Raw genomic sequence first — 20,495 nt, 5'->3', positions numbered from 1 at the left:
TTTACAGAAAAAATCAGGGTAAAGGATAGGAAGGCCTGAAAATCCAGGTTGACCCCAAAAGCAACGATTAGAACAATGGCCTCAGGATAGAGGCCAGCTAGCCTGGTAAAGCAGGGCAGTCCCCAGACCAGGCTGCAGACGTGCATTGCCAGGGTCACAGTATGGCATCTTCAGGTGAAGGGTGGCTGGAGCAGTGCCTGAGCTCACTAAAGGCCTCTCCCTGGGACACTCACCTCTCACTGGAAGCAGCTTGACCCTGAATAACAGAGATTATTATTGATGTATGCCATGATGTGAACAAGATTGGAAAGCACTGACTTAAGTAAGGATTGAGCATTTTAAATCTACAATAGGCAGGATTATCAATGGCACTGGGAAGAGATGGGATAAAAACATTGTTGAAGAGCACAAACTGAACTCAAGATTTATTATGCCGGAGCAGGGATGGGATTTGTAAACTCTAGGACTCTAGGAAAACAGTTTATTTGCCCCAGAGTTGCCCGGCCAAAGCACACTGTGAGTGGTGCCCACCAGTGGTCAGTGTGTGAGGGCCTGCCTGAATCTAGCTGTCCACTCAGATGGACGTGGAACTTCTGCTCTGGCCAGTGGAGTTGGGGGCTGGGATTTTCCTCTAGGGTAGATACTGCCACTGAGCTACAAAGCACAAACCCATTTATCTGAAACATAAGGCTCCAATGTAGAGTGAACCTGGAAACCAGAACAAAGTCCTGCCAAGTGCTTAGGTCAGTGTTTTAGGCTCGTTGGGCTCCCTAACTTAGGGCAGAGGCCAAGCTTGGTGCCAGAATAAGGCTAGATTTTAAAGAAAAGGCATAGTGAATATGGGTTTGAACATTAAGAAGGACGCCAGGCAGGAAGCTTGGAGACCACAAAGCTCACCCTTTCCTTAGGGCTCCTGTAGCTGTGCTTGTTGACTAGAATCCACTTGTCAATCATCACCTGTGTCACAGGATGCCCCTGAAAGAAAGACCAGTGGACAGCTTTGTTCCTTTCTTGCTGAAGTTCAAGAACATTTAGGGTCTGTTCTATAACATTAGATTACAAGACTTTTTAAAAAAATTGAATGGGTTAAGTAATAAGCTCAGATAATAATGTTCAGCCCTTGTGGCAGCATCTGAGTCATTTATTAATGCAGGGACATTAATCTGCTCTATTATAAATACAGGATAATTACCCATATGATGTGTGAAGCTCTTTCTAAATTTCTTTTCCTTATTTAGTCCAACATAAGAACTAACATATGGTGCCTTTGCCTTGGGTACATGTGGATGAGGTCAATTATGAAGAAAGCAAAAACTGATTGCTGAGTGGGTTGATTTTGAGAAACAGTCAATAAGTACGGTAAAGCCTTCTATAACTGGGACTAGGTATTGGGCACACAGGGCAAAAGAAGTAACAACTGTGGAAAGTAGTCCCTCAGGACTTCTAAACTACCAGGGGGAGGAGAACTAAGCTCCAGGAGTCAGGGGAGGTGAGAACTTGGAGACCCACTAGTGAGACCTCCATGTGGAGGTGCTTGGTAAGGCAGTATCTCCACAGGGTGGAGGCAGGTAGGTGCCAACCAAGAAACAGTTTATACCTTTGACTTGACAGCTTAAGGAAGGAAGTCTTTAAGACAAAATGAGTTCAATCCAGTGCCAGGTGGGTAATTGTGGAGAGTAGGATTTTGAGCTTCATTCTTTTTTAAAACAATTCATTAATTTTATTGGTACATTTTAGATATACAACATGCTGACATTTATTATTGGGAATTTGTACCTTTACATATCTTGGTTCTTATTTTTTTGGCCTCATTCTTTAGAGAAACAACATAAAGAAGGCAAAGCTTTGGTTAACTGAGCTTTGATACTGCCAGGTAAAAGAGCTGAAAACTGGCCTGGGGATTTAGCTCAGTGGTTCTGCCACCTGCTCTGCAATCACAAGGACCTGAGATCAATCCCTGGTATAAAAAAAAGAGCCCAAAACCAAGACCAGACCAGAACCACAACAACCCTTTATGGTAGGGACGATCTGCCTGGCTGTCTCCAAACAAAGGAGAGAGAACAATATGGCCAGGACAGGGAGCTCTTCTTATAGGAGCTGGGGTGGGGCTTGTAGGAGCTGGGGTGGAGTTGAGTGATGTAGTGGCTAGGGATTGGAGGAGCCTGTGACATCACTAGTTGCTAGGAAGTAGCAAACATCAGGTTATTCTTTTGGTGGGAAGAGAGGCATGTTGGGAAGAAGGATGTCTTTTGGCGGCCATCTTAAGGTGAGGGAAATCTAACAGATACTGTTTGAGAAAGCCAGAATGATAAAGCTAACATCCTGTCTTAGTTACTTTTCTCTCATTGTTAAGACAAAATACCCAACACCCAAAGTTCAAGGAAGAAAGGTTTATTTAGCTCACAGTTTGCTAAGGTTTCAGTCCACAATTGGTTGGCTCCAAGGCAGGGTGACACATGGCAGAGGGGCAACAGTTCATGGTGGTGGAAGACAGCAAAAGCAAGCAAGCAAGGGAACCTTAACAGTGTCTTTTACCCCTTGTATCTTATGTAGACTACTGGGATTAGGGCGGTGCCAAACCAACCAGTGTACTAGTTTAGTAATCACATGCCCTAAATCCCAGCATCACACACTCTAGATTCAGCCTCCTTTGAAAAGGCCACCTATGACTGGATGAGGCTTTGGGGGACATCTAGACACAAAACATATCACATCCATACTAAGAATTTGTAAGATTTCTTGACCTTCAAAGTTCTTTTAAAAAAAAAAAGTTCTCCCTACCCCGCCCCAGTAATTATAATTATGCTCTGGGAAGGAAAGAAGTTGCAGTATATTGGGGTTTGGTAGACTGTTAATGATTCTAATAGTGAGAGCTGCTTTTGGCTGAGCTGGTGTTCCTCCATCACTCACTCCCAAAGCTCTGCCTCACACTTGTGCATGTTGGTGACAGTTTGTGGGAGAGTAAAAAGGGCAAGGAAGCCACAGCTCATACTGGTGTGGATGTGGGTGGAGGAGAGATGAAGGAGGAGAGATGGTGGGAGAGTACAGTATGCCGCCCCAGTGGGATGTCCCTTTCACATATGGTTATTTAGAGAAACTACAGAGCTCCACAGACACAGGAATGGCTTCAAAAATCTGTCCTTTTGTAAAAAGAAATCAACATCAATTTACATTAGTAAAGTAAGCAAATTAAGACAGAAACACTTCTTGTGACACCCCCTCTCCCTTTCCGCTGATGAAGGATTTTTCCACAGGTAGAAGAGATTAGGGGTCAGACACCTGTGTCTTCAGAGGTGTGATCAAAGTATGGTGAGTACCATCTAACTGAAAAGCAGGCTCATAAAAACATTACAGTGTGTCCTAATCAACTTTACTTACTGGATCTGGCACCACATGATTTGGGCTCTTCCCTAAAGTCAAAATAACAATGCAAGGTAAACATTTTGAATCCATTCAGGACACTGAGGCAGCCACAACTGCACTACTAAAGATACAAAAGTGGATTTCCAGGACCTATTCAGAAAGTGGCAAAAATCATGAGATAAGTGTGTTTGAAGTAAGAGGGGAATTTTGAGGGGGATAATGGCAATGTGTCTTTTATTTAATACTTTAAAAAATTTAAACATTTAGTGTATTTTTTTAATCACACTTCATATCAAGGCACTGGATCTCTCTCTCTCTCTCTCTCATTTTCTCCCTAGCTCTCACTGTCACTCTCTCCTCTCTCTCATGCTTTCTCACTCTGTGATGTCCTCTGCCACCTTATAGCACAGCAAGAAGGCCCCTCACCAAAGCATCTTACTATTGGACTTCCCAGCCTCCAGAACTGAGGAATAAATTTCTTTTCTTTATAAATTACCCAGTTGATGACACTCTGTTAACAGCATCAGAAAAAAAAGGGTGAAGATAGATCCTAAGAACTTGCACATTCTGGGGAAATTGGGAAGACTTCTGATTTTCTTCCCACTATAGTCCTGGCTCTCATAAACCATTCAGTGATGAAGAACCCTGGGTCTCACAGCTTACCTGGGCCTCTGTTCAGGTACTTGATCTCTATGAGCCAGGCCCATCTGTGAGGCACATCACAGAGAGCCATGTAACAGCAGACCATTATTGGACTTGTCTACCTCCCCAGGTTAAATGGATCTAAGTCTCCCTCCAGGTCTGAGCCATGGCCTTTAAATCATTCCTGCCCCATAAAGATCCAGTTTGCTCAGTCTTGCTGTGACTGACACACTAAAGACAGGGGCTCCTTTTTAAGTAATAAAAATCTCCAACCTCCCAGGCCTTGCTGTTTTTCTATAGGAAGAGAATAGGGAAAATTATATTTCTATCCTCTTGTTAATGATTTCTTAGCAGAAATGAAGACAAGATGCTAATTAATTTATTAATTGTACTTCCTACTGCCTATATTTCTTTCTACCTATATTGAAATTTAAAATCAGGCCAGGGATTTAGCTCAGTGGCACCGCACCTGCCTGACAAGAGCAAGATCATGAGTTCGATCCCAGGTACAAAAAAAAAAATACCGGACAGTTTTGTGTCCTGTTTTTTTAACTCAATCTCATATCATGAACCTATCTCACATTATTAAATATTTCATAAGAACCATGATTTTATTATTTTTTGATGTTATGATGAATTCTGAAATCAGCATTTTTGAGCATAAATATTTGTTCAAAGTGTATGATCAACTTTTTACAATAAATGATGGTTTCTGCCATTGAAGATCTCACATCTGGTTTGGAAGTAGGAGCAGGGAAGGAAGACAGTGAGAGAAATAAGTTTTGTGTAAATGGTGGATTGAACAATGCAGACAGAATGTCAGGTACAATGCCAGGTACAATGGGGGAAGCAACAGCAATGATCATAATTTGCTATGACGATGTTCAGATAATTCTCTCTGAAATCCTCTGACAGTCAGTGGCATATATTTTAAATTAGAACTTAGAAGAGCAGTAACAGTCTTACTACCCAAAGTATGGCCTCAGACCAGAAGCATCGATAGCCTGGAAGTTGTTTCAAATGCAGAATCTCAGACTCCAGACATCCACAGACTGAAGATATAGCATCACTATTATTCCATCCTAAGTCTCTGTGTTCTAACCAGCTGATAAGCCTGTATTTTTAGCTTGCAGCTTAATTTCCCTTTCCATCAACACAGAGCCTATGTTTGAAAATGCATGAACAGTTATTGCTATTATGATGATGACTATTATTACTATTATCTTGATTTTATAGTGTATATTTTCTTTAAGAGCTGAGAAGTCTTAAGAAATGTCATATTGCTAATCCTTACAGTATCACTGTGAAATAGGTAGGTGGCAAATATAAACAAGTATCAATATTATGCTAAATCATACTTAAGTATATGGTTGGAAACCCTGAGCAATCTAATGAAAGCAATATCCTCTTGCTTCTGGTGAAGTATTTCATGTTTATATTTCTTATTGTAAATCTCTGAGGGATAGGGCTGGGTGACCTGTTATGTTTTCCTCTATCTCTCATGTCAATTTAGATAATATTTCCTTTGCATTTAAATGAAATTGCTTTAGGTATGTATATATTTTAAAATTCTAGGCCTGAAAGAGATTTTACAAACATGACCCCACCAATGCCTCTTCAGCAACGCACTTCTAAGGAAAACACAGAGACTTAGAATGACCAAGTTGAATTGAAATGAAAAGCTGGAATTTAATTCATTGAGCCTCTAGACTGAGGCATTTCTGAATGCAGAACAGCTCATCTTGATATCTTGCCAATTACTTCGTCTTGTTGGATCTTTCCAAACTTTAAGCCATTTGCCTATCACATTCACAAGTTCTATGATCTATTAAAAAAAACAACAGCTAGTTTTTTTAGAATGTGTTTATTTTTTGAAGCAATTATTTCTGATGATATTATTCTCTCCACTTTTTTATTGAGACACACTATTTGTACATCTTTATGGGGTACATTATGACAATCGGATACATATCTACAATGGCTAAAGATCAAACCAGGGTATTAACACTTCCAATCTCTTCAAACATCAATTATTTCTATCTCTTGGGAACTTTAGTGCTCTTCTGCCTATTTGGAAATATACCACAGATTGTTGTAGTCAAAATTTATACCACTGAGCTATAAAAAATCAGAACTAATTCTAACTGCAAAACAACTAATTAAATTAAAAATATATTTTCCTTAAGAAGAAATTACATATTAGTACCACAAATGAAACCAGTATGTATTACTTAGTATAAAGTTGATTTTATATTTTCAAAATAAACTCCTTAAAACCAAATAATATTATAAATTTTAGTTTGTAGATTTTGAGTTTGAGGCTGGTTTTTCTCTTTCTTAAAAGGAAGACTTTAGGGAAGTACTGCAGTGGTGTTAAAGATATATAGGCACCGTACTTCTCAAACTCTTTAATGAAATTGAAAGGGAAGCAGTACTTCCAAATTCATTCCTGGAAACAAGCATTACTTTGATTCCAAAAGCAGAGAAAGACCCAACCAAAAAAGAGAACTACAGGCCAATCTTCCTAATGAACATAGATGCAAACATCCTCAATAAGATACTGGCAAACAGAATACAGAGGATCATCAAGAAGATCATACAGCCTGACCAAGTGGGATTCATCCCAGAGATGCAAGGATACATAAATCAATAAATGTAATACAGTATGTTAATTATTACAGTATATTATATATTACATATATAACAGACTCGAGGACAAAAACCATATGATCATCTCAATAGATGCAGAAAAAGTGTTTGACAAAATCCAGCATCCATTCATGATAAAAACTCTACAGAAAATTGGAATAGATGGTCTTTATTTCAACCTGATAAAGTCTATCTATGAAAAACTAACAGGCAACATCATACTAAATGGTCAAAAACTAAAATCTTTCACACTAAAATCAGGAACAAGACAAGAATGTCCACTATCACCACTCCTGTTCAATATAGTTCTGGAAACATTAGCCACAGCAATTAGACAAGAGAAAGAAATAAAAGACATAAAGATAGGAAAGGAAGAAGTTAAACTGTCATTATTTGCTGACAACATGATACTCTACATAGAAGACCCAAAAAACTCTGCTAAAAGACTTCTAGACTTTTTTTTGACAGATTCAGCAGAGTAGCTGGATACAAGGTCAACATTCAAAAATCAATAGCCTTCTTTTACACAAATAGACTCACTGAAAGAGAAATAGGGAAACAATTCCTTTTACAATAGCATCTCAAAAAATGAAATATCTAGGAATCACTCTAACAAAGGAAGCAAAAGACCTCTACACTGAGTACTACTGCACTCTGAGAAAAGAGATCAAAGAGGATATAAGAAAATGGAAAGACATCCCTTGTTCCTGGGTAGGAGGAAACAATATAGTAAAAATGTCCCTACTTCCAAAACTGCCATATAGATTCAATGCAATCCCTGTTGATATCTCAACAGTATATCCACAGAACTAGAGAAATGAATCCAAAAATTCATTTGGAACAAGAAGAGACCTAGAATAGCAAAAGCAATTCTAGGCAACAAAGACATGACAGGAGGTATTACAATCCCCAAAATGAAACTATGCTACAAAGCTAGTGATAAAAACAGCATGGTACTGGCAAAGAAACAGACCCAAGGTTCAGTGGGATAGATTAGAAGATGCAGAAACAACCCCAGACACACTCAGCCACCTCATCTTTTACAAAGGAGCCAAACACCCTCACTGGAGGAAAGATAGCCTATTTAATAAATGGTGCTGGAAAAACTGGATTTCAACCTGCCAAAGATTAAAACTAGACCTATATCTCTCACCATGCATTAAACTAAAATTGAAGTGGATCAAAGTAAATATTAAAACAGAAACACTAAACTTGCTGGAAGATAGGTAGAACTCTTGAAGACATTGGCATAGAGAAAGACTTTATGAACAAAAACTCAGTAGCGTGGGAACTAGCACAGAGAGTCAACAACTGGGATCTCACGTCATTAAAAAGCTGCTGCACTGCAAGAGAAACCAACAGAGCTAAGAGACAACCTACAATGTGGGAAAAATTTTTTACCAGCTATTCCTCAGACAAAGGACCACTATCCAGAATATATAAAGAACTTAAAAAATCAGACCTCCCAAATTTAAAAACTCAGTTCAAAAATGGACATCTGAGATGAACAGACATTTCTCAGACAAAGAAGTAAAAGCAGCAAATAAACATGAAAAAATATTCAACATCACTGGTCATTCGAGAGATGCAGATGAAAATAACACTGAGATTCCGCCTCACCCCAGAAAGAATGGCTGCTATCAAGAAATCAACCAACAATGAGAAAATAGAATCATTTATAGGTAAATGGATGCACATTTAGGCGATACTCTTAAGTGAAATAAATAGGACACACATGTGCAAATATCAAATAGCTTCTCTGGTGTGAGAAACTGAAAGTGTAAATAAGGACTAAAAGGTATAATAGATAATGTGAAATAGGAAGAAAATGGGCAAAGGGGAAGGAGAAGTGGGAGGAGTAGGGGAAAGGAAAGAAGGGAATGGAATTAATATGAGAAAATGGAAAAATGGAAACAAAGTCTTTGTAAATAGGGAGGGGTGGAGGGGTTGAAGGGAGGGCAGGGGAAGGGGGAAAAATAAGAACCAAGAGAGATTATGTAAAGGTGCAAATTTCCAATGATGAATGTCATTGTATTGTATACCTAAAATATACCGATAAAATTAATTAAGAAAAAAAAAGAAATCAACCAAAAACAAATGCTGGCAGGTTTGTGGGGAGAAAGGAACCTTTCTTCATTGTTGGTAGGAGTGCAGACTGGTGCAACCACTGTGGAAATCAGTATGGAGATAACTTACAAAACTAGGATTAGAGGTCCCATTTGACCCAGCTATTCCCCTGCTGGGTATCATCCCAAAAGGATAAAAAAAAATCATACCCCAGTGATATATGCGCACCCATGTTTATAGCAGCACAATTTGTAATAGCTAAAACTTGGAAACAGCCCAATTGCCCATCAACTGGAGACTGGATAAAGAAGATGTGTTTTGTTTCTTTTTTAATAAAATGGAGCACTACTCAGCCATGAATAATAAGGATCAAAATGTATAGTAGATAATGTGAAATAGGAAGAAAGGGTCTAAAGGGGAAGGGGAAGTGTGAGGGGTAGGAGAAAGGAAAGAAGGGAAAGTAATAAATATGAGAAAAGGAAAAAAATGGAAACAAAGTCTTTGTAAATAGGGAGAGGGGAGGTGTTGAAGGCAGGGCAGGGGAATGGGGAAAACATAAGAACCAAGATGTATCACATAAAAGGTACAAATTTCCAATGATGAATGTCATCATATTGTGTACCTAAAATGTACCAGTAAACTTAATGGGGGAAACAAAAGATATGTGGGCACCAAACCACTGCCTTCTTGAGTTAATTAAGAGTATTACAGAGAGTTAACTCAGGGATTATTTTTCTGACTTTGTAGTTCAATGTTATTTAATGCCTACATGTGCTGGATCATCTCCCTTAGCACCTATTGTTTTGAACATTAATTCTCAGCTGTCACCAGGGCCATATATCCATAATTCTCCTATTATTCTTCCTTCCTTCCACTAAATACTTCTATTCTGGGCCACTGTAAAGCTTCTCCCATTTGATTATGACTTGTTTCACCATTTGAACTTTTTAAGCCTTCAAAACTGACCAAGAGGTTCCTTGATGACCTGGGACTGTGGGAATCTCATCATCTTTTAAGTTCCTGTTTCAGTATTCAGTTCATATTTATTACACACCAACTTAATAGTTGAGAACCTTCCTGTGGGAGAATATGTTTTCATAGGCAGCAAGGCGGTGAGCTTTCTGAGGGCAACATGGCATCTTGATCTCCTCTGTAGGTTGCCTTGCAAGTTGCATGTGGTTGCTAAATAATGTTGCTAATTTGAGACACAATTTCTTTGACTTTGACCTTGCTACACTTATGCCATAAGCATCCATTTGCTAACTGGGGCTGTAGCTACAATAGATTGATAGCTCTGAGAGTTTCCATTTGACTTTGTCACTCAGTTCAATGTCATTACAGCAGAAGTAGAAAATTTTAGTAGCCTGTAAATTAGAACAATAAGTTCCAATTTATTTCTGCTTTAACCTAAGAGTTATGGTTTATGCTATTTGTTGCTGTGAGCATTCTTAGAGACCTTAGGACAGTCTTGCCTAACTTAGAGAGGATAAATTAAATTAAGTTAAAATTTTGGGTTTGGATTCAATCTATTAGTCTAATCATTTAGAATTCATAGAAATCCTTCTTGAAGAGGTGAAAAATCATCTTAGACCACCTGACACAGTTTTCATTATTTAAACCATCAGATTATACTTCTGTCTTCAGTGTGCAATATTTTTCAGACTCTCCCCACCATGCTATAATTAATTTCAATTTAGTCCTTCTTTCTGGGCTCTTTTTGCCAGGTTAATTAACTACATTTATCTCAGATTCTGAAATATAATTCTTTCTGAAATTTGGATGCATTATTTGCCAAAAGATCACCAAATGTACAAACAAGTTGTTACTGCTAAAATCTTAGTATTTCACCTGGGTAAAATTGAAAATACTGGGGGCCAGAGATTTAGTTCAGTGGCACTGCACTTCCCTCGCCTGTGCAAGGTCCTGGGTTCAATCTCTGGTACTGGAAAAAAAATGAAAAATACTGGGATCATCATCTAAATACTGCTATACTTTCATTGTTTGGAAGCTCGTCTTTCCTGTTTTGAGATGTTTTGGGTTTGGTTGTACTTCATATAAGTTACTTGATGCTTATAAGAAAATTTTTCAAAAATATTTTCTTTTTTGCAGAAGCCATGTTTTTATCTGTGAAACTTTTTGCAAATAGCTCCAGAACATTTTAAACAATACAGAAAATTATTGTGAAAGATTGGAACTCACCTAGGAGCCAGAGAAGTCAAATCTAAGCAAGCTAATTCATAGTTGGTTTTCTTTATTTTTTTGTTAGAGCTGTTGAGATTACATTTTCCTGGACTTCATAAAATTGCCAGTATCTGAGGAACCTTAAAGGGTTAATCCGTTTCATTTACTTAAATATTCCAAACCATGATAGAAACATTTTTGCACCTTAGAGGAAAGATTGTGGGTGAAAAACTGAAGATACATGATTTATCACTCCCCTCACAAATAAAATTTATTCATTGCATCCACCAGCTATCACACAGATGGTCAGAAAATTGGCTTTGTGTAGGGATGTGGATTCAGGCATGAATATTAATATGAGACAGATGTAAACGCATATTAATATGCATTTGCTTTGCATGGACTGACATTACAATATTTTCATTAAAGAAACTGCATTTGAAAAGAAAGTATAGGTCACCTTTTACAAAGCATAAAATTGTATAGTGGAATGCATTTGTTGGCTCTGGAAAGCTACTGTTGATAAGAAATAGAAATATTAATGTTGAATCTGTGGTGGATGTTTACAACATGTCAGTAGAAGTATCAGACTAGTTTTGCTACTCTGGAATACAATTAAACTGTATTTTCGAACTTTAGCTCTACCAGGAATGGGCTGTTATTTGAACAATCTAGGAAGCAAAATCCTGTTTGGATATGATACACAAATATAAATTATGTGTCTGACAGAAATTATCTAGAAAGATCCATTCACATCCAAGACACAAATTTTCAGTGTGAGACTTCTGTAATGGCAGTGATTCATAAAAATATAAGATTTATGTAGGTGTGATACTTTGGGAATTTTTTCTTTTCTTTTTTCTTTTTTTTTTTTTGGTGCGGGCCAGTGTTTACGCTGACATCAGCGCCTGCATCTGTGCTGGGTTAGTATCTGCTTAGGGTGGCATTGTGCTTCCTTCCCAAGTGGAAGGAGAGAACGTGATATTGTAAAAAGCTATTCACATGCTTGCCGCTTTGTACTCACAAACCATTCACAGGGTGTTTTGCCACTAAAATATTGCTTACTGGAGAGAACAGCAGCTTTCTTCTGTTTGTGAGTCCCTTTAAAATTGCTGTGTTGGCTCTTCAGACAAACATGATTACATTCCAGTGCACAAATGTGCAAGCTAATAATTATAAATGATCTGTTATTGATTATTCACTTCAGTGACTTCACTAATCCTTACAAAATCTCCAGGAAGCTTCTGAATTCCATTCTTCAACCCTGATTTTTCCCTTGGACTTCATTGTGCCTTTCCAGCTGCCCATTGAACAAATCCAGCTGGAGGTTTAATGATGTGTTCAAAAACAGAGCTGGCATCTCTTCCTTACCCTCTACTAGAATGATTGAATGGAGTGAGCATGAGCTCCAGATTTGGGTTCAAATCCTGCCCTTGCTTCTAAGTGGTCTTGTGACCCAGGCAAATAATTTCACTTTTCTGAGCTGCAGTTTCTTATTGAGGAATCATTTTACCAGTTACCACAGCTACCTTCATATGATTGTTTGTTGAATCAAATGTGAAAACCTATGGAGAAGTGCTCAGTATGTTTGATATGTAGGAATTTCTCAGGTTTATTTGTATAACTTTCTCTCTTTGCTGGCCCTGCCATTTCTTCAGTCTCTTTTTTCACTCAATTGTTGCTCATGTTTGTTACATTAATTAATTAATTAATTAATTATTGGTATCGGGGATCGAACTTGGGTCCTTGTGGTTGCAAGGCAGGCAGTGGAACCACTGAGCTAAATCCCACGCTGTTTCATTAATCTTTGCTATCACGGTTCCTCCTTGGACTTTCCTACATCTCTCTTGGTCTTTTGTTATTTGGTGCTTTTGTAACTGGCTTCTCCAGCTTTTCATCTAGACTATGAGACAGGTTTACTTTCTCCAAGCATAGCACCAATTAAGGTTCTCCTTTGTTCAGAATCAGGGCTGTAACATTACTCATGGAGTGAAGTCCCAATCCTTAGTTGGCAGCTGAGTCTTATTTGTCAGCCTGTATTCCACCCCTTCAGGCAGTTCTTATCTTGTTGAGGACCAGCTGCAGGGCTTTCACCTTCCTGCTTTGGGCATTGCCCTGATTCTATTGGAGAGAGTGAGCCTCCATATCACCACCTGGAAGATTCCCATCCATTCAAACAACTCCTCTTCCAGGGATTGGTTTCCGCTGAAAACCCATAACATTTGCTTTCATTCCAACAAATGTGTGATGGTTAATTTCATGTGACCACTTGCCTGGGCCATGGATGCCCAGATAAATGGCTAAATATTATTTCTGGGTGAATCTGTGAGGATGTTTCTGGAAGACTAGCATTTGAATTGGTTCCCTGAATAAACCATCCTCTTCAATGAGGGTGAGCATTATGCAGTCTGTTAAGAGCCTGAATAGAATCCAAAGGCGTAGGAAGATTGTAGCGAGATCTTTCTGCCTGACTGCTTGAACTAGGACATAGTCTTCTCCTGCCCTTGCACCAGGACTTACTCCACTGGCTCCCCAGCATTGAGGCTTTTAAACTTGAATTGACCCCTAAGCTTCATGGAATTCCTCACGTCTGTATATGCATGCAGGCTAATCCCTCATGATGTATATCTCTTTTTCTCTGTCTATCCTATTTCTTCTGTTTCTCTGGAGTACCCTGACTAATATAAAATGTTTGCTGACTACTTTATAGTAGTAATTTTAAGAAGTAGTTTGACTACTACTGTGTAGTAGGTAATTTATTCAATCCTTATTTTAGTTGTACCACACATCATTTTTACAGATGAGGACTGCCACCAGAGAGTGAAGTAACTCCCTTAGTCATCCAGCAGCTGAGGTCAGATTCAAGATCCAATCCAGGTAGGATGGCTACAGAATCCATATTGTTATAATCCATATGTCTTCTATATCATCCAGCCTCTCAGCTTTAATATTTTTAATATTTCATGTGTCTTCTTACCAACTTGTACTATTACTGCTATTAAAGTACTTTATTACAGTTATCTATCAAGCCATCCATTAGTTATAATAATAATAATGTATCATTTGGCTGGATTATTAAGTCATTTAGCTTCCTTTGCCACGTTTGGATCAGAAGATTTAAACTAATGTTTGGAAGGGGTTCTGGATGAGCTATTTGAGAGCTACATATATGAGGGTATATAATAAGGTGTTCATACTATACCATATAAAACATGTATCAGGTATTTCTTCACATATTTGCTTGGTGTATTTCTTTTAAAGATTGTTGTAATAAGGTATTTTGACTCTGGTCTTGTAATTCTCGTATATCTGTTATACAGGTAGTTCCCACACTGAAGATTTTCAACAAGACAGGACACCTTATGTTAAAGCAGGCCAAAAATGGTCTCACACTTCTAGGCATCCAGTGGTTTCTGGGTGGAAAACAAGCCTGTTTTTCTCACTGCCTTATTTCCAGTGTCTAGCATATTGCCCAGAATATGGCTAGTAAACAATTGCTCATTCTCTTTCCATTCTCTTTCCTCATGTTGGTCTAAGTACTCCTAGTAATAAGTTATTTATATGTTAATGTATTCCTTCATGTTTGTTATGATCATCTTTGGTGTGCTTCCTAAAGTTCCACTACAGAGTGCCCCATCTAGTCACTTCTAAAGAAACAAAGGAATGAATCTTTATTTCCCACTTGAGAGCAGCTGAGTGTCACAGCAAATAGAGCCCAGGGTGATTACAGAATAAATTTAATAGGTCCCCTGACCCTCCTTCTCTTCACTTGTACAGGCAGTCAGTTTTTTTAAAGCAAGGGCTCCTAGTCAGGGGACATACATCCTTCAAGAGATCCATGGATGGGCTTAGTGTCCATTGGATTGCCAAAGTTGCATACAGATTTGTGTATGATTTTCTGGTGGTGGGAGAGGGTCCATAGATTTTATTATTTTAAAAAAGAATTTCTTATTATTTTATCATTATTTGCTTTTCTAATGATTAAAGTAATGTTTATACTATAAAAATTCAAACTTTACAGAAGTCTATAAAGTAAAAAATTCAACAGCACAGAAGTTTATTCATTAAAATGTCAGATTTTTTCAATCCTAAATCCCCTCCTCATAAGGCAATCATATCATAATTTTGTTTGTTAACAGTGTAAGTCCCTATTTCCATATCAGTACATATGTACTGACTTGCTTTTTGTAAAAACTTTATTTTGAATTGTAATTTCATGGAAAATTGAAAAATAAAGTACAAGAAGGTCCTGTGTTTTTCCCTAATGATAACATCTTAAGTATCATAGTATCATAATATTATAAGCATAGTATAATATCAAGAGTAGGAGGGCTGGGGATTTAGCTCAGTGGTTCTACTACCTACCTCACAAGCCTAAGGTCCCAAGTTTGATCCCTGGTACCAAAAAAAAAAAAAAAATTAAAAAATTAACATCAAGACTAGGAAACTGACATTGGCACTATGGCTAGAGCTTATTGCAATTTCACATGCATTTGTGTTTGTATGTATGTGTGTATGTGTGTGGGTGTGCGTGCGCATGTGTGTAGCTCTATGCAATTATATCATGGGATGATTTGTATAACCACCACAATCAATGTGCGGAACTATTCCTAAGTACATGGATCCTTCCTGGTACTCTTTTGTAACCACATCCACCTTTCTTCCTCCCTGCTATCCCTAATCCTTGACAATTACCAGTCTGGTCTTTATCCCTATAATTTTACTATTTCAAGAATTTTATATAAACGGAATCATATAATTTGGACTCTTTAGGAATTTGCTTATTTTCTTTCTTTCTGCTCAATCTAAGCCCCTGGAGATTCCTCCAGGTTGGTGAGAGTATTAATAGTTCACTCATTTTTATTGCTGAGTGATATACCACAGTGGATTGCACTACCATTCATTTAGCCACTGCTTGCCTAAGTTATTTCTAGTTTGGGGCTATTGTGAACAAAACTACTATGGAAATTAGTTTACAGGTTTTTGGGTGAATGTAAGGTTTGATTTCTTTGGGATAAGTGTCCAACAGTACAATTTCTGGATCATATGGAAAGTCCATGTAAAGTTTCACAAGATACTGCAAAATTATCTTTGGGCCCTACCTTTTTCATAAATTATCAAAGTTGGCTGTGACCCTAAGAAGACTGAACCAAATGTATACAATCCAAATTTGGATCGGGACCTAGGTGATATTGCTTTAAATTGTTATGGAAGGAAATTTCCCTTTTTTTCATTGTTTCTACTGTTACTCCTTGGCATTTCATATAGTCTTTGATTATATTTCCTTACAACTCTAGTACTAGGAGTCTCCATTTCTTGTTCATCTTCAGTCTTCTTATCATCAATTGTCTGCAAAAGAAATCAACTTCAACTCTTGTTTTCAAGGATTTTCATGGGATTTATCAGTTTTTATTTCTACTTAGGCATTGCACCCCTAAGTCTTCAAAGTGCAGCTCATTGAAGTCCAGTGTTGACTATCGTCCCTTTCACTGCATGGGAAAACTGAAATGAAAGCACCTCTGCTTAGACTGGTGCTGAGAGATGAAATTCCTAGGTAGAGATGAATGATGTCAAATATGGGTTACAACCAGCAGTTAATCATTTCTGCGAGGTTAAGTCTTCACTGGTGCTTCATTACTTGGAAGTGAAAAATAAATACATGATGGAGCCATTTACAATGTAAACACAAAATAATTCCAAAGATAATGAAAGAAATAGTTTGAGCTTAAAAGGGTAGCCTAATATTTAATACCCCCAATCAGTCTCCTTTTCCAAACTATTTATTGATTTCCTGTTTAATTAAACATTTTTTTCTAGTTTGTACATCGATATGGTTCCCCTTTACTCTGGGACCCAGTATCCAATGATAAGTTGTTCTCGCAGTCAGACAACTTGTGTTCTGGATAGTACTTTCAATTTGCCACACCTGATATACCAGATCCTCATTGCCACAGATCTGATTCCAGCTCGCAAGTCCTCAGCACCTACAAGTGGCTATCAAATTATATGGTGAATTTTTAAATTTAAAAAATGTATTACAGTAAAAGACACATTGCTATTAATTTCTCTCACTTGGAACACACATTTCATCATTCTTGCCATTTTCTCAAGCAGTTCTGCCCGTCCTCTTTAGTGAGTGTCTTTAGAAGGTGTGATAAAAAATATGGTGAATGCTGCTGCTGAGTGCCATCCATGGAGTGGCAGTCTCTTAAAAACATTACCGTGTATCCTCATTCACCTTATTCACCAGAGCTGACATCATACAACTTATGGCTTTTCTTCAAGTCAAAATGGCCAGGTAAATGAAAGGTAAATGTTTTGAATCCATTTAGGACATCGAGGCAGCCACAAGAGCACAACTAAAGACACTCATGAAGGAGCACTCCCCCAGAACTGCTTTAGAAAGTGGCAAGAATGATGGGATAAGTGTGTTTGAAGTGAGAGGGAATATTTTGAGGGGGATTAATGACAAAATGTCTTTTACTGTAATAATTCTTTTTGAAAAATTTAAACTGTATTTTTAGATCACACTTTGTAGGCTCTCTTTGCTTTGTATTGATTGAACCTTGACTCTATCCTAATGATCATGAGAAGCCACAGAAAGGGTCTGTATTATTTTTTTCTCCTTCTCTCTTTTCAGCTAATGTTTATCAAGAGCTAGTTAAGTGCCAATTATTGTGCTGAGCATTTTACATGCATTGCCACAATTAATATTTATATGAACAGTGGGCATTTAGTCCATGGATGTCTTTCCTGATGCTTTCCATCCCTCTAAAACATGCTGATTAGTATTTGCAGTGTATTGGATGCTCAAGGCCAGTAGGTTATTCTCTTGCCTGGTATGCTGAGCCCTCAGCTTCCCTCACTGAGGGACATGCTCAGAAGGGTTACTTGAGTTTGTTCTCGAACCTGTTCTTCAGATGAGTTGGTTTTTGAAATTGTATAAATTCATTAAATGATGTGTACAATGATGATATATGGGTAGGGAATAAAGAGGAATTGCTTTTATGAAAACTAAGTTGAATATTTGGAACATCTTGATAAGAAAAGTCACTAAGTAAGTTGCTTTTAAATTTAGTGTGGGGAGAACATTAGGAAAATCCAGAAAGATTATGCACCCAGACTATCTCACAACTGTCTATATATTGTTCCTCTTTAAGAAGGTAAAGCTTAAAATTGTGTATGGGTGTGGCTTATGGGAGAAAGATGGCGCTATGGATCTAATAAAATTTTTTTGGGTGCTAGTGAAGGAACCCAGAACCTCATGCATACTTAGTACACACTCTACCACTAAGCTACACCCACAGCCTCTGGGAGATTCTTATTTAAAAAAAGCCTTGACATTAGTTGAAAAGATTGGTGAATGTTTATATATTTTATATTACTGTAAAATGTTTCAAGTGTGCTTATATTGTTCTGGGACCCTTGTTTTAACTGATATTTTGTTAATAAAACTAATTACAGGACTGAATTGTCCAAGGTAAGGGTCCTATTATAACACTAGTACTGTGTTTTACGGGTGTAGAAACTGAAGCTTGGAGAGTCTATGTAACTTGTCTTGTTTATCAGATAATTCTATTATGCCACATGGGACAACTAAGATTGGATATATTTTGGGGTAAAATATATATTGTATATGATAATATATATATGTTTTAGATCTGTGGTCATCATCATCAGATACATATCTGCATACAAAATAGATCAAATAATTTATATCATATGGTAATAGTTGTTTATATTTCAGAGTTGTTAGAGAAGAGATTCTTTTTCTGAATTTTTTGTAGTTTTCAAAATTTTCTTTATACATATAAAACATAAAATATTTTCATAATCATTTGAAATGCTCCAAAAAAGTCAATTATAGGCTGTATATTTTTCTTTCCCCCTCGACTCCAAAAATGTGTGTATAGCCTATTATTACTGTCATCCTAATAATGGTGGCATGAAGCCAGAGAACAAGAAGGAATCATCTACAATATTTTCTCTTTGTCTGGCCTTCTGGACAAATTGGTTTAAAAAAACAGGCTTCTATTCTGACCTGCTTTTCTGTGATACCTGACAATTTGTCTCCCATGTTTTTCTCCTGGGTCTACTGATGCTTTATCAGCACTGCATTCTGAAGAATTGAATGCTGTATGCGTTGATTTAACGGAGCTTCTGTCATCCTGGATCTCTATTATGTGTAAGATTATAAGAAGTCTCCTGTCTTGTGACCTGGAATGGCCCAGCTAGGATGAATAATTCACCATATAGTCTTCTATGGTCACCTATTTATCCCTTACCTTTTTTTAAAATTGAAGTTTTCTAACAAATGAAAAAAAATACTTAAACAAAAACCATGGGTAAACAAGTTTCAGATTTCATTTCTCATACACTTTCAGTGGATTCCTGAACTATATAAACGTGCAAATGAAAGCTGCCTCTCCTTATCCACTTGGCTTTCTCTGGGTAGTTTATTTAGTTCTGTCTCCGTCTTTTCTTTCTGATGGAACAACGGCTGATGTGAGGATGAATTGTAATATGACTCATCTGTAATCTAGCTGAACAGGGTATACCTGAAGAACACAGTTATTAGGTGTGTGAGTGTGGGCTGTGTTTCTGTGTGGATAAATTTATTATCTTTTAAAAAAATCAGCATTAGTGGGAAAATTCCCAGCCAGGACATGGAGTTTCTAGTGAAGAATAAGCAAAGTACTAAGTTACAGTTTTCCACAGGAACATGATAATAATTCATTAAACTTTAACAATTTAATCAAGGAGGCAGTGATGGTGAGGGGCCCCTGTGTGAAGCACAGAAAGAAAAATCTCTCTGAGCTTTGGTGTGATTTTCTTGCTTTTCATCTGGAGCTCTGAGTGTTTCCAATCATCCTTGCTTCACAGTTGGGAGTTTTCCTTCGCAGTCTCATAGATTGTAGGAAGAATGATCAAACAGTTGTCATCAGGCTGTGTGAGGATCTCTCTCTTTTACCTTACCACAATAGGCAGGTGAGGTACAGCTGTTGTTTAATAAAGGACTTAAGACACGGGTCAGCCTGCCCTGCCTAGGGGAACACAGGCTGTAATTGCCCCAGTGGGAGACAATGTGGGACCCCAAAGCTGGTGCTCATGACATCTCTGGCTTCTCTCTCTGAGACTGCTGAGAGGCGACAGGAACGACATCTGTGGATAGATAGTGATGTGTGTTTGGGTAAGCAGGGCTGGTGGCAGGTGGCAGATTTGAGGGTCACAAAATGTTTTATTAACTTTTCCTTTGTCTCCCAGACTTAAGACATTTATGGCATAAGAACAGTCCTGAGAGTTCAGCCTTTGACTTTCCTTGAGCAACTCAGTTCTCACTGCTAATCCACCTGCCAGTCAACAACATGGAAAATATGTGAAGACAAATCAAATACCTTGTTCATTATCAAGTTTTTATAGGTGGACAACAAGAATTCACTCAGATGATTTCTCAGTACAGCATCCAAGAATATCCGCTTCCAATAATCAGATGCACAGAGTCCTAAATCTACTTCCTGGTTAGCAGGTGGCACAGGCTCACCAGCCACCTAGCTACAAGGCTGGATCCTCTCCAGTGACAACACCTGTTGGAC

The 20,495-nt window shown here is 37.9% G+C and overlaps 1 protein-coding gene across 6 annotated transcripts in view; it reads left to right on the top strand.

Moving 5' to 3' along the window:
• The window catches only part of Rbm12b (RNA binding motif protein 12B), a 476,951-nt gene that overhangs the window by 113,184 nt on the left and 343,272 nt on the right, over nucleotides 1–20,495 (top strand). For all 6 annotated transcript variants that reach the window (XR_015442821.1, XR_015442822.1, XR_015442810.1 and 3 more), the window contains one exon: nucleotides 13,703–13,779. The gene's annotated coding sequence lies outside the window, so the exon portion shown is untranslated. The remainder of the gene's footprint in view (nucleotides 1–13,702; nucleotides 13,780–20,495) is intronic.

This window comes from Heterocephalus glaber, unplaced genomic scaffold (genome assembly GCF_053883595.1).
Source record: "Heterocephalus glaber isolate CG9 unplaced genomic scaffold, H.glaber_assembly_v1.0 deba00001555, whole genome shotgun sequence".
In the NCBI taxonomy this organism is placed as follows: domain Eukaryota; kingdom Metazoa; phylum Chordata; class Mammalia; order Rodentia; family Bathyergidae; genus Heterocephalus; species Heterocephalus glaber.
Note: the sequence above shows the minus strand (reverse complement) of the source record. Positions and strands in the feature narration are given on the sequence as shown.